Source organism: Rhipicephalus sanguineus, chromosome 4 (genome assembly GCF_013339695.2).
Source record: "Rhipicephalus sanguineus isolate Rsan-2018 chromosome 4, BIME_Rsan_1.4, whole genome shotgun sequence".
NCBI classification, from domain to species: Eukaryota; Metazoa; Arthropoda; class Arachnida; order Ixodida; family Ixodidae; genus Rhipicephalus; species Rhipicephalus sanguineus.
The window spans coordinates 81,511,291-81,525,747 of record NC_051179.1 but is presented as its reverse complement, the minus strand read 5'-3'; the positions used below and the strand labels follow the sequence as shown (position 1 = coordinate 81,525,747).

At 47.6% G+C, this 14,457-nt stretch overlaps 2 protein-coding genes across 2 annotated transcripts in view; both read left to right on the top strand.

Annotated features, from left to right (window-relative positions):
• LOC119391343 (inosine-5'-monophosphate dehydrogenase 2-like) overlaps positions 1-14,457 on the top strand; it is a 73,508-nt gene that overhangs the window by 373 nt on the left and 58,678 nt on the right. The window lies entirely within an intron of this gene.
• Positions 1-14,457, top strand: part of LOC119390313 (B-cell CLL/lymphoma 7 protein family member A) — a 103,731-nt gene that overhangs the window by 86,798 nt on the left and 2,476 nt on the right. The window lies entirely within an intron of this gene.

Below are 14,457 nucleotides of genomic sequence, written 5' to 3'. Positions count from 1 at the left end.
TTCACAATTTTGGCGATCTGTGCATCATGATAACGTCGGTGGTGACGTCATCCTGGGATGATGAGTTTTGCCTCACCCATGTTGAAGCCGCCGACGTGGGACGCCGACGCCGACGGTCAATTTTTGCGTTTGATGAGGCATCTAGAGCTTTCGCCTTAAATTTTGTGCCTAAGGTTCATCGAGTTCACGTTACCGAAAATTATAGATTTCGCGTTCCACAAGATGTCTCACTAATGCAACTTTCCTCTATGCGACACCATTTTTTCCCGTTAATTTGCTGAAAAATATACAGCCGGCGAGAATGCACAAGAAACACACCCACTTGGGCGTAAAGCGCAAACGGCGAATCGGCGCCGAATTGCCTTGAACCGGCGAGCTTCGTCGGAGAGCGTGTTGCGCGCGTTTTTCTCTCTGCGCTAGCGACTCTGACGACAGAGGGTGCGTCAGTCCAGCATCTGTTGCATATAGAACTTTGTCGGGGAGGGAGATGGAAAAATTGAGATAAGAAATGTATGTCGGCATTTTTCGCGTCACCACTAAATCTTTAGATCTCCGGATCCGGCAAGCTTTCTGTTCCATTAAAGAAAGAATTCGTGCTCTCACCAGGCAACCTGTGTATCACATGTGGGTAAGTATGAGTTATAATTTAGGACATCTACACAGTAAAACATCAAATACGAGTGCCACTGTGGCGAATTCTTGATCTTGTTAACAGTGGGAGCTCATTTCTGGCTTTTCTTTTGCAGGATTCCATTCTCTTCTGAAGGTACTTGTGGCCAGGACGTAAGTTATTCTATTCGCATAGAGAAGACATATCGTTGTAACGCGCCTTCATTCCTTTACAACAACGAACACTCTTTGAATGTCTTGAAAATATATTGTCATCTGTAAGGGTGACATGGCCTTTCGGAAAATGTCCGGGCGGGGCCACGAGCGCTCCAGAACCCTGTTGTCGGCACCTGTGGCGGCCTTTGAGAAAAGCGAACACCCTTTTTTATTTTGTGTATGGCCAGCCGGCCATTATTCAGATCGACTAGCCGTAATAGTCCAAACGTTTTGAGTCTCGCACATCTTGCGAAACGCAGTCTTTTATTTTACTAGGAAAGTCATGGAGTAACAGGGTGCTATTGAATAGTAAGCATGCTTCAGGTCAGCCTTGCAATAAGTGCGTTGAATATGCAAAAGCGCGACACAACGCTGGAAGCTATATTGTAAAGTAAAAACCACGCGTTATTATTGCTTTAAATCCGGTTTAAACTAAAGCAAGTGTAGTAACTAAGCTCACTTAGGTCTGCGGATGTAGTGAGGAAAAAAATTGAAGCACCCTTTGTGAATTCAAAATGTGTTCGGCGAAAGCCTGTGACCATTCGACTGACTATGCCGTGGTATCGGGAAATCCACATTCGTGGGGCGCTTCTCCGAACGGTTTGCCGTGGAATCATCACCGTGCCGTATTGGAGCCATCCGACTAACCCGACTGCTGCAACGAGACGTCTGGCGAAGGAGCGTTGGCGCGCGCGCCGCCGTGCCATCAAGTGATTGCTGAGGGAGTGGAGGGGGCACGGACGGACGCCGCCGACGGACGCTACCGCTGGACGAGCCGCCGCCGCGTTGCGCAACAGCTGTGCAACGCGCATTGTAAGGAGCAACGCGCAACTGTTGCTATGCGCCGCCATGCCATCACTTGATTGCTGAGAGAGTGTGAGGGGGAGAGGCCGCAGGTGGCACCGTTCCCGGCCGGACGGACTGACGCCGCGAGTATGAGACATTAACGGCTTTTGCCTTAATATGCGCAGAACGCCCACTAGCAGGGCGATAAGCTTGTTATCAGATCACCGCAGCTCTAGCCCCGTCTCCTTTCTTGCATCTCCGCAAACGACCTTGAGTGGCCGGCAGAGCAGCGCTTGCTAATATGATCGTCGAAAAGAAAGCTTCTCAAACCTTTGCATTGTGGCACAACGTGAAAAAATGTATTCGACGAAATATCAGTAAATAATTACACTTTCGTCGCGCAGTGACGGACGTGGTCCTCTATATATGCATTTAGCAATCACGCAAGTTTTCAGTTTCGTAGCGTTAGCTACACTGGCCTAGCCGAGCCAGTTTCGCGTGGCTCAAGAGCCGTGCTTCGCATGCGCGAGAATCAGTGATGTCACACAGCTGGCGCATCGGAGGCGGCACCTCCCGTGCACTCCGCCGCTGCCGCGCGCGACTCGCTGCCGCCGGTCTGCGCTTTCCAGAAGAGTGACGTCGTAGCCGTGGCTCCGGAGCGGGCGCAGTTATTCGCCTTCGCTGTGCAGTCGCCGTCTGACACTGCGCTGGAGCCGCTTGATAGCGCCTCTGACTGGCATTTGCCAGTGTGGTTTAGCCATGGAGAAGGAGAGCGCAACTGCTGCTCAAGGGCGCCGAAGAGCGGAGAAGCTTAACGCATCGGATCCCGAAGTAGTTGCCTGGGAAAATAAATATACATGTGCCACATAATATGTATACCATGTGTGTCTCATTGGAGCAGCAGTAAGCATGATAATCAAGCTAATCCTAGGCATTCAGGAAAGCTAAGAAACAATTCAGCTGTACCTTTGCTAACGCTACGTTATCCTGGCATAGCCGAGCTAAGCCCTGCAACATTTTTTCAGACCAGGCTGTTAAAGAAAGTGAGCATTTCTCTGTCGAACCGACGATTTCTCAAAGGCGTGCGCGACAGAAATACAAATGGTCACATTCGCGAAACAAGTAGCTCCTAAATTAGAATAGCACAAGTCCGTATGAGTAATCTGGAGCGGTATCTCAGGATTATAGCATACAACGCAGCAACTCGGCGCATTTTATAGCTGTTTTACAAGCTATTGACTCGTTGCGTGTCTCGTAAGTAACCGGCATTATACAATATGAGAATGTTGAAATGAAGGGCCTGATAGAATTTGCAGGCTTATTGCGCAGCTCTTGTCGTCGCAGCTGTTTGTTGACTGCTTTACGCCTACTGAACTAGGTATTTGAGTTTGATTAAATAGGTGACGTAAGATTTTCAGAAGAGTCAGCGTTGAGCTACGGGGAGTGTGCCACAATTTGTAAGTTCCATAAGTGCTCAGAATACCATGCAAAGCCAAGGGGGCATAACAGGAATGCAGTGGGTACTGGCCGTTATTGTCACTGTCACCTCCAATGAGGTCGCATGCCTTTCAGATTTCAAGTCAATGGTGTGCAACGTGGGCCTTTTACTTTATTTTGCAGTGTGGCATCACCATGGGAGGTAAAGAATTTGGCTGTCTTGCAGGGTGCCAGTGCGTGACTCGTGGTTGGAGCCTTGGCCGCATCGGTGGAAGCGGGAGTTGCTTTCCTCGTAAGCCCAAAGGCTAATAAAGCCCATTAAAGTCCAAAGGCCAGAAATAAAGCGAGAACATGTTCTAACAAATAACATGACGCATCTTGTGATTACTTATTTTCAATCATTATTCAGAATGAGCCAGTGTTGAAGCAAAGCTTAAGGACACAACTAGTTCAGCCACATTCCTTTAGCAGAGGCTCCCTGTGGTTCATATGTTAGTGCACATCAGTGGTTTACCATATAAAGTAGCGGTCTCAAGCACGCGGCCAGCAGACCTTTCGATAGCGACCCGGAGTCTATTTAAGTCCCAAATTGTTTGTTTGTTTTGTTAACAAATGCAGCTTTGTGGACACCAGCGGCCTAGTTCGCGTGAACGACACCGCGTGGCGTACCGACCTTAAAGAATTCAAAAGTCTCGCCCAAGACGTATGCAGTGATGCGGCACTAAATAAAGAGAATCAAAAGAAACGGTACACACGCCCCGAGATTGTCGCTTCACATCAGTGCTCAGAATAGAGAGCGGGGTGTGTCAGCGTTGTCTCGACGGCCACGACTGGCAATGAATTGGCAGTTTTTCTAGACGTACCATGCCAAATGTCCGGCCGTTATAGACGCACCCGCGATGCATCAAGAGAATCGTGTTTTTATTTGTTGTTTGTTTAGTTTTTTGCGCTGCCGTACCGGCGGAATATTGGAGCAGCATGGTGCTTTCCGAGTTTCTTTTGAGCTAGCGGGAACCATTATGTTTGGGTACGAACAGGATATTGTGGTTGCATAATAACCGAATTTCCTTGGTGTACCACTTAAGTGTTGCTCGTTTGCTCCTTGCGTTACCTAAAATTAGAACTGGATAAGTTTGAGGACGCTAGGAATGAGATTAAAAAAAACGAAGTTAAAGATAGTGTAGGCATCTATTATGCACTTCTTCCTCATCTCTGCGTTATTATACTCATCATCACGCGTTTGCTTTTCATCATCATCGTCTTCGGGTGTGTGTTCTTGATCATCGTGGCCGTGGCGCTTGTTCAGTCTCGAGGTCACGACCAAATAACCTCGTTACGACTGCCACGTCATAATAGTTTTTACTGTTAGCTGCGAAGTATCTTAAGGTCGAGCTCAATCCGGTGGTGGTGTGCGGCGTGACCCAACCTTACTGCGCATGCGCATACCCTCTCCACACACCTCCTCTTCCACTCACCCTCACCATTCCCCCTGTCATCTACCCCTCTCCCCTTCCCCTCTCCACTTACCCTCTCCCCTCCTCCTTTTCATTCTTCCTCTGAAACGCAGGCTAGACATGCCGAAATTCTGTCCTGCACAACGCCGCGATGAGCTTGAGCGCATGCGCGTCCCCTCCCCTTCTCTCTCCTCTCCTACGCTACCCCCTCTCGCCCGCCTGTCGACCGCGTTCCCCGCTCGCCCTGTGAGAATTAACGGCCAGGCTAGATGGAAGATACGACGCGCGTAGCGTCCCCTCTTCGCGTTCCACGACGCGAGGTCGGTAGCATGCCCAATGAACACCAACGGAACGCGATCGTGCAAGTACCCCCGGCTTCGCATCGCCTCATGGTCCCCTTTAGCGGGAGATAGTGTAATTTTTTTCAATTAGTTCTTATCGAAATATGGCTGCCACGGGCAGCTTGGCGCCATGAAATGACGCCATGAACAACCTTGTGGCAATACTGATACGCTTCCGGTAAGAACCAGTGGCGATAACAGCCGACATTGAGCATATATTCTACAATTTTGTGGTTCGCGAAGACCATCAGAACTAGATTCCTCTGGTTTAAAGACAACGATATTTCTCGGGAAATCATGGAGTGCCGAATGAAGGTCCACGTTTTCGGCAACAGTCCTTCGCCCGCTTTTGCAACATATGAGCTTCGGAGGACTGCTAGAGAGGCAGCCTAGCAATTTCGGGAAGACGCCAAGAGGTTCGTTGAGCGAGATTTCTACGTTGATGTTGCTCTCAAGTCCCTTCCGTGCGAGAAAGACGCCATCAGTCTGCTGCAAATAACGCAGAAAATGCTTGCAACATCTAACATAAGACTGCACAAAATCGCCTTGAACAAGGCGAACGTGCTGAATGCCTTTTCTCCACAGGACCGTGCGCAGGGACTGAAGAACCTCGACTTCAACAAAGACGCATTGCCTATGCAGAGAAGCCTTGGTCTGTATTCGGATGTAGGCAATGACACATTCGTGTTCAGAGCTCCTCTTCAAAATAAGACATATGTGGCGAGGGGTGTTTCGTCCGTCAAGTATTTTCTACCCGCTAGGTTCGTTGCGCCTATAACTATTAAAGGGAAGGACATGCTCCGTGCCCTTGTTATGAAATGTTATGACTGGGACACATCGCTTTCGGACGAAAGGGAACAGAGTTGGGTTGAGTGGAAGAATTCTCTCCAGGCACTTTACCACCTTCAAGTGCGGAGAACTTGTGTACCACACTCAGGGCTGGGCAGAGATACTCGGAAAATTATTCCGGAATACAGATATCGAAATACATGGACCGGAAGCGTAAAATACAGATACTGAGATACATTTGCCTTTAGCGTAACGGGATATTTCGGAGATACTTTTGCAATATGACGAAAAAAGTATTCCGGAATACAGATACCGCAATACAGATACTAGAATACTTCTTTTTTTATTTCAAAGATGCTCGTATTCCGCAAGGACATTTATAAGTGCAGCATAATGGTGTAAATAAAGTTGCAGTGCATTGAACCTTTTAGCTTATTTGTTTATTACAATATCCTCAGCGCCATTAAGACATCACAGAGGGGGGGGGGGGGGCTTACAAAGTACATAATTAGTAATAATGATAGTAATAATGATATAATTACACATATCAATCGCAATAAAAAAGTACACTATTTCACAGCAACACTAACAAGCATTGGGCACTGACATCGACATGCTTGGTGACAACTAAATCAGCTATGCTAGAAATAGCATAGTTTAAGCAAATCACTCGAATCACTAATGAACACCAGTGAATTGAGAAAAAGTATACATTTACTTTGCACATAAGATCGGCTTTGCTGAGCAGGTTGCTGTGTGAGCTTCTGAAGCAGGCTGTCTCTAGACAGCGTCGATTCGGCCTCAGCACAAGACTCGCGAAATAAAAAAAAGTCTATCTAGCCCTGCAGACGGGCACAGATTTGTGTTAGAGTGAATAAATACCGATGTCATAGCCAGATAGCCCTGGAGCGCGGCGACATCTCTTCTCGTGCCATCTAGATACCGAAACGCTTCCTCCCTCACGTGGGTTGTTCCGACCGCTCAGAAGCCCAAGTCGGTCCTCATCTTCGAAATCCTCAGCCGTCTGGCCCGGTCGGCGCCGGGTCAGACGACTGAGAATTCTGCTGCCCATATAGGCCGGTCATAATTACATACGCGCAATGGAGCCCAATATGTCGAAACTGCACAATCCAAAAATTGGCTTCCTAAAATCACGTTCATGGCGGGCAAGAGGGTGTAAGCCCTCCCAAGTCGCTCCTGCAAGCTCTCTAAACAGACGTGGAATCCGGGACAGCTGCGCAGAGCGCCCCATCAGAAACTACAGAAAGCACTCGTCGCCTGGGCCGAAAGGGTCACTCTTCAATAAAGGTGTGACCACCACTGACGCTACCAGCACCCATTTCAGCAAGCCGCAACAGGCGAAGTCGTCTCCGGCGGTGGCGGAGCCTGGTACCACAAAAGACCGTTTCACGCTTGAGATCAACTAGGAATGCACCATGACACACTGGAAAGGTGGCTGAAAGCGCGACAAAGATAGCCATCTTTTAGTCACTTCCACCGGGACTATGGGAACTGCTTTTAGAAGTGCCGCCGGTTTGAGAACTGAAAGCCCGCGAAGCATTGCAAAGCCTCTGTTCCAAGGCGGTATCCGCGCGGGTGGTCACGAAGTAATGGTTTGCCACCCGAAAAAATCTGGGTGAGCTACACCGGCCTTGAGAGACATCGACTTTCGTCGGCAGAGGCCGACAACACTGCCTCCGCGATTCTGTCGTCTGCGGCGTCGCGCGCTTTACCACATGGGCAATTCTGTGCTTGAGGGGAAACCATCGCTGCCCTTTCTGTCGGCGACAGGCGGCGCGCCTTTGCTTGTCTTGGCACAAAAACAAATGAAGAAAAAAACGTCATACGCCATTGGAAACACGCGTCAACTCATTTCCCACAAAAAGAAAGTGTAACGAGATACCCGTGTCCTGCATTGTATCGCGATACAAGCGATACATCGTAAAAGTATTTCACTGCTGAGATACAAATACATTTTTCAAATGTATCTCGATAGAGAACTACAGATACTCAAAAGTATCTCTGAAATACTATCGCGATACTCTTGTATCGCGATACTGCCCAGCCCTGACCACACTCAACTGCTGAAGCCGCAACCAGAGAAATTCACGTGTTCTCAGGCGCGTCCACAGGTGCTATCGCCGCTGTAGCGTACCTACGCGTAACCGTCAGGCAAGGAAACACATATGTCAGATTAGTCATGGGGAAGGCGAAGCTTGCGCCACAATGAGAGAACACAATCCCACAGCTGGAGTTGCGTGCAGCGGTCCTTGCTCGCGAGGACGAACTGCTTGTCAGCACCTGACTTTCTCTCCCAACCTCAACGGGGAGTGCCATCATCGTGATTCACGCTCGTAAACCCTCATCAGGATGAAGAAATACGCCCATAAGTCCACGCCTTCGTGACGGAAGCGAACCAGCGACAGAAACTCGGAGCCGAGCGATTCATCAGGTTTTCAAGCTGGAACTCACTCGCACGGGCTGTGGCTGGCATAATCCGAGTGGCCCGTCGCGCAGACAGTTCCTGTCAGCAAGAAATGGATTTGATCGAGGTGCTCTCTAGAGCCAAGCTCATCATCATTCACGCTGTGCAGCAGGACGTATTCTCAGAAGAGCTACGATGCATCCAGAGAGGAGAGCCGGTTCATTAAACAAGCTCGGTTTCGAAGTTGACCCATTCTTGGACACCCATCGGTTAATCCGTGTCGGCGGCTATTTGAACAATGGTGACCTTCCACAGATATAATGCAATGTCGGCTCCTCGCTGGCTCATAGTGCCTGACCAACGTGGTAAGTAGCAAAGCATGGCCCTATGGAGGACCATCACCCGAGCAATGGGTGCCGAATCTTTCCCTATCATTTGCCGACCGATGGCTGAACGTCTTCGGCCAACTAATAACCAGCGTAATTGGTTGCTGATCAGGGCCCCACTTTGGGCCGCCATTGGTCAGCCGACAATACCGGTTGCCGAGAGCTGCCCAGTTGTTTACCAGTCATCGGCCGTCGGCCAATTTCAGTTGAGATATGACTCGCTGCACCGGCACTCGCTTGGCCGCTGACGCTGGCACGAGGTAGCAGGTCGGTGTAGCGCCGAGGAAGCGGTTTTTGGCCGGACAGAGAGATCGTGTGTACATCGGGCCAGCCTTAGTGGCCGAGCGCGCTTACGGACTACCGTTTCTTTCTGTCTTTTCGTTTTCGCTTCGCGGCCGCCATAGTTTCGCCTCTACGCCTTCACTGCAGTTCGCAAGGACGCGGGCATGCGATCACGTTGTTGAAAAAGTAAAGGTCTCTCTGGTTTAAACTGCACCATGGATCACATGGAGTCACGTGTAAAAATCATTGGTTCCTTTAACAAATGATAAACGCATGGCGAGCTCAAAAGTGTTGTCATGTTTTTTTTTCGCCGCGAATACGTCTCAGCACAATTTCAAAGAAAGAATACCGGGACGAAATGTTCAGTTTGGGGGGCCAGCGCCTTTCTTGCCGCCCGGACAGTATACATGCCTATTCTTTCGTCTTGGCCTATGATCTACTACTGGCAACGTGGTAATGAAGTTCCCGCGCATAGAGGACAGAGCACGCCCTCCGTTGCTCAGAAGATGCAGACTTCATATACCAAACGAATGTGTAGTGCACAAGTATATTCTTTGACACTATGCCATGCTTTTCATGCGTCAAGAGCATTGCAGGAAACGCATTAGCGTTATCTTAATATTTTGACAAACTCCCAAAAGGTGAGAAACATATGGTGACACTGCACATCCAAGGCACAGTAACCATCTTAGACGGGGGCTGCAAAACAGCACCAAGCAATCAGTTTCACCCCAGCCTCAGGAATGATGGATTAGACACCACCGACACAAGGAGCAGCAGCCGCTTCCCTACACATTGTGGCAGAAGCGCAAAAGGAGCACACAACCATAAGCCGTAACTCTTCTTTGCACCTTAGCTTTCACCAAGGCGCGGCTCCACTCTATACCGTTTCCGGTGGTTACAAGCATAGTTTCCTTGTACCCATTCCTTTGAGTGTGTGCGTGCCGCGAAGAGCGCCATAGCGCACTGAAGAAGAAACCACAGGCGCTAATAAACAGATCTCCACTAGGGGATGCAACCAAGGGAGGGAATGTGGCATTGCTGGGTCGCGTACGCCACAAGGCTGTGACGCGATGGGACCTTTGTGTTTCGTTTCCTGGTAGGGTGCCTTGATGCCCGCGATCTCCTCGCGCTCCACGCACAGAGTTGAGTCTGAGAGTGTGTGCACCGCAAGAGCGTCCTACGTGCAAGCTGTGGGCACTGGCTTGACCTGCCGTTTGGTTTAAGGGCCCCACAATTTTAGGTAAGTAAATGTTCGGCGTTATACTTCTTTTTGCGTGTACTTTAAGAAGAAAGCATGCACGTGGCACCACCGTTACGGCGTGTCTCGATGCATTCATGTGTGGAGGAAAAAAAAGTCACAGTTTCGCCGCAACGGCGAAGCAATGAATGCGATAGCAACAAGTTGGAGTGCAGGGCTGGGCAAAGATACTTTGAAATTGTATCGCGATACGATACAAGATACACAGGCAAGAAGTATTGGAGATACAGATACAAGATACTACAGCAATAATTGTATCCGATACGATACTTGGTAATTGTATCTTAAGATACTTCGATACATTCGCAAATTTGTTATTATAGACCCCCTAATGTAGTAGCGAACGCCTATGCACGAAAAGGTTTGCTTGAAAATTTCTTTAATGTGACCAATTTTGTTTAATTTTAGTGAAATGTGTGTTAGTATTTCAAAAGTATTGTCCTTCTTGCTCCAAGTGCATTAGTTTACTTCCGACAGAACTTATTGGGGTTTGTTTTGGCTGCTTAACAGGACAGCTCTTCACTGATAACGGCTCTTGCTTGTCATTTTTGTAATTGATGGGAGTCGCTGCTCAGCTTGCCGACCAGCTAGCCGGTTGCGATCTAATCACAAGAACTTCAATACGAAGCCTTCGCACGATGGCGCAAATGCCGGTGTGTAGTTTTACCTTGTCTGTAAAAGACCGTTCACGCAATACCGAACCACCGGTGTACAGTAGCAACAACGTTGCTGGCGATATTTTTCGTGACGCACTGTGTATGCGTAGAGCTCATAAAACTGCAATGACTTTTCATGTTCTACTTATCTGCTGGAGTAAAGGGTTCGTTATCAATATATTCACTAACGTGCAATCTTTCAACAATTTTTCTTCAACGAGAGAATATGTTCACCCCAGAAATGCCTAGTACCTATTGTATTGTCACGTGGTGGTAAGGATAAAGAAGGCGGCAGTCACTCTGGTAGAGACTAAACTGCTCACTGGCAAACTTGTGCCCAGAAAACTGAGTAACTCATAATACAAGCAAAGCATTCTGTACACTGATAGCGGCAATAAATGTCGTTGGCCTTCGGTATTCTAATCATAGACGGAACGCGTGGTCACATCTGCGATCGAACCTTCCATCGTTACCGATGGTGCTCGCGTAAGCTCCCGAATGAACTACAGTGCTCGCGTCCTGCGCATAATTTTAGTAATAATTGTTGCAGTTTTACATCCCAAAACCACGACATGATTATGATGGACACCGTGGTGGAGGGCTCCAGAAATTTCGACCACCTGGGGTTCTTTAACGTGCTCCTAAATCTAAGTACACGAGCATCGAGCATTCCGCCTCCATCGAAATGTGGCCGCCGCGGCTGGGATTCGCGCGTAATCTTGACAGAACAACCCGAAACAACTGCGAAGCTTCCGAAACATCGCGACGTGTCTTGAGCTGAGCGCTGCTAATAATGATTTTGCAGTTTAAACCCGATCCCACCAAAATAAAGAAATGAGAGCGCGTGGCAAGTTGCACAAATCGTCGCAGCACAGCGCTGCTATTCAAGGTATTGCCACCTATATGTCTGATTAACTGGCGATTAGTAATAGTAAAAAAATTAGGTAGGCCTAAAAAAGGAAAACAAATCAAATATATATAAATACAATAGAAAAGTCGTTCTGTATCAAACATTCATGGTGAATAAGTATTGAAACACAATACAGGCGGCACCCTTAATAGCTATGACAATTAATCATGAAGCATCTTGAACTTGTTAATGTAAGACAGTAAAAATATTTGGTGCCTATCAAAAATTGACTGAAACGGCTCGTTGGGACGCTCATGAGAAAAACAGATCATTTCGTATAGCAATGTTTCTCGAATCCCCTCCCTAACAACTTTAATATGGCTCATAATTATTAAATGCGAAGCATTTCTTAGCGAACCTCTGGCACTTTGAGCGTTTCTATCTACGTATCTATCTATCTATCTATCTATCTAGCCGCCTACGTCTGGGTGCTCTCATGATGGCCTCCTTAACTTGGTGTAGACCAAAGTTTGCATGGTAGGGCAAGAGGATTTGACGAATATGATTGCCGGGTCGTGACATGAATAACGTTAAAATCTTGTCGCGTACGTCGTCAAACCCTTTCCACTAGACACGTGTGGCACATACCCGTTTACCACGGGCCGCGGTGTACGGGTATGCGCCACAGGTGATTGACAGTTTATATCTACCCAGGAACGGCGAGAACAGACATTGGCAACTTAAATGCTAGAGCGTTAAGGAAAACCAACATCGTCAGCGTCGACTCAACGAATGGAAAGAATGAAAATTAGGATCCCAGCAGGAATCGAACCCAAGCATTCTGCGTGGCAATCAGGTATTCTACCACTGAGCCACGCCAGGTCTATAAACTGGTTTGAAAAACAGCCTACGCATGCGTAATATTGGTGCAACGTCAATTGTGGTTGTGGTGCTGGCTATGTAATTTTACAATAAAGCAATAAACACTACATGGTACAGTTACGATGTGTACTCCTACGATACAGGCGTCATATGAGATTAACGTCTGTAGTTCCAGTGTAGGCTCCGCTTTTATAGAAGTCTAATCAACATTACATTTGTATTCCTATGATTCAGCAAGCTATATTGAGGCATTGCTCGACGCCGGAGGAATGCACTAACGAAAGTTACATATGATATCCACACCACCGCACCGTAAACTGCACTTCTTACCACCAGAACGACGCAGTGTCCTCTTCATTTCTTACGAGGCTGAGCGATGGCCTCATGCTGACCGAGAATGATGCCAGATTGATTGACAGCCGCTTTGTAGACTAGGCTACGTAGGCTACATACGCCCAGGTAGTCTACGAATACGACAAACACCATCCACTGATGTTGGTCTATGTAGCACTATCCAGGCCTATCATCCTCGACGGCCTATACCTCACCAACGCGAAGGGTGACTTCAGATTCCGACATCTCGCCGGCTCTGTCGACAGACAATTTGTCGACGAAATGACCGAGGCATCCACGAATTCCAATAGCTCTACTATACGACATACTTCACTACACATGGACCCCTCGTTACCACGATCACGACCGGATCCTATAAGAAGTCATGACCAGCTGCTGGTGCTCACTGATCACGGTGATGGTGCCCTTGTTCAAGAACTGTCAAGAACTTCTTGCACACATGCACACGGGTTCGTGAAACGTGCACGCGTTCTCGGGACACGTATAACCACTACATATCAACTTACCGCTTCTGGTGTTGGTAATACCCACGTTGCCATTGGCAGCGTTACCCAACCGTAAACAGCTGGTTATGTAACAAATATGCGGCTCTTCAACATATATATGTGTGCGTATAAAATTTATACAAATCTTTAGCGATATAAAAAAATACGGCAGATCCCACGCACTGTAAGAATCGATGTAATGCGGAGCAGCCGGCAGAGAGCTGCTACATCCCTTGTATGTCTTTGAGACAACTGAAGTCATTCATGCCATGGAGTCTAGTTCATTATATATCGCATGTTTAACATGCATGCATGCATGTATAATCCAGTATATACCATGTTAACGTATATCGCATGTTTGACATGCATGCATGCATGTGCAATCCAGTATATACCATGTTAATCAAACGTATATTCTAGAATATACAATGCATGACCTGTCATTTATGTTAATCACGCACTACTGTGACGTCCTACCAATATTGATATATATCCAGTTAATAAAAGGACCGGAAGCGCACAATGACAGTGTCATGCAAATCATGTCGTACATGGCATGCATGCCATGCTATTCATGGCATGCTTGTTGAGAGGTTACCACCTCTCATTTATGTTCGTCATACATTCGCGTAGCACAATAGTAATATTGGTGTTTATCAAGCTATCCAAACGGCAGTGAGTGCACCTTGAGCGCGTCATGTAAATGATTTCATACATGACTTGCATGTCATGATTTTCACGTTGTCATCTCTGATTTACGTTCATCATAGAGTCTCGTCGTGCAATAAAAATTATGATGCATATCACGAAAGCGAAATGGCCGCGAGGGCACCATGAGCGCGGCATGTAAATCATGTCGCACATGACTTGCATGTCGTTATTTTCACGTTACCACCTCTGATTTACGTTCATCATAGCGTCTCGTCACGCAGTATCAATTTTGGTGTACATCAAGCAAACATAAGGCCGCGAGGGCACCATAAGCACGGCATGTAAATCATGTCGTACATGACTTGCATGTCATGATTTTCACGTTACCACCTGCTATTTACGTTCAACATACAGTCTCGTTGCGCAATACCAATTTTGGTGTATATTAAGCGAACGAAATGGCTGCGAGGCCCCCATAAGCGTGGTATGTAAATCACGTCTACATGACTTGCATGTAATGATGTTCAAGTTTCCAACTCTCACTTACGTTCATCATACAGTCGCGTCGCGCAATACCAGTTATGATGCATAAC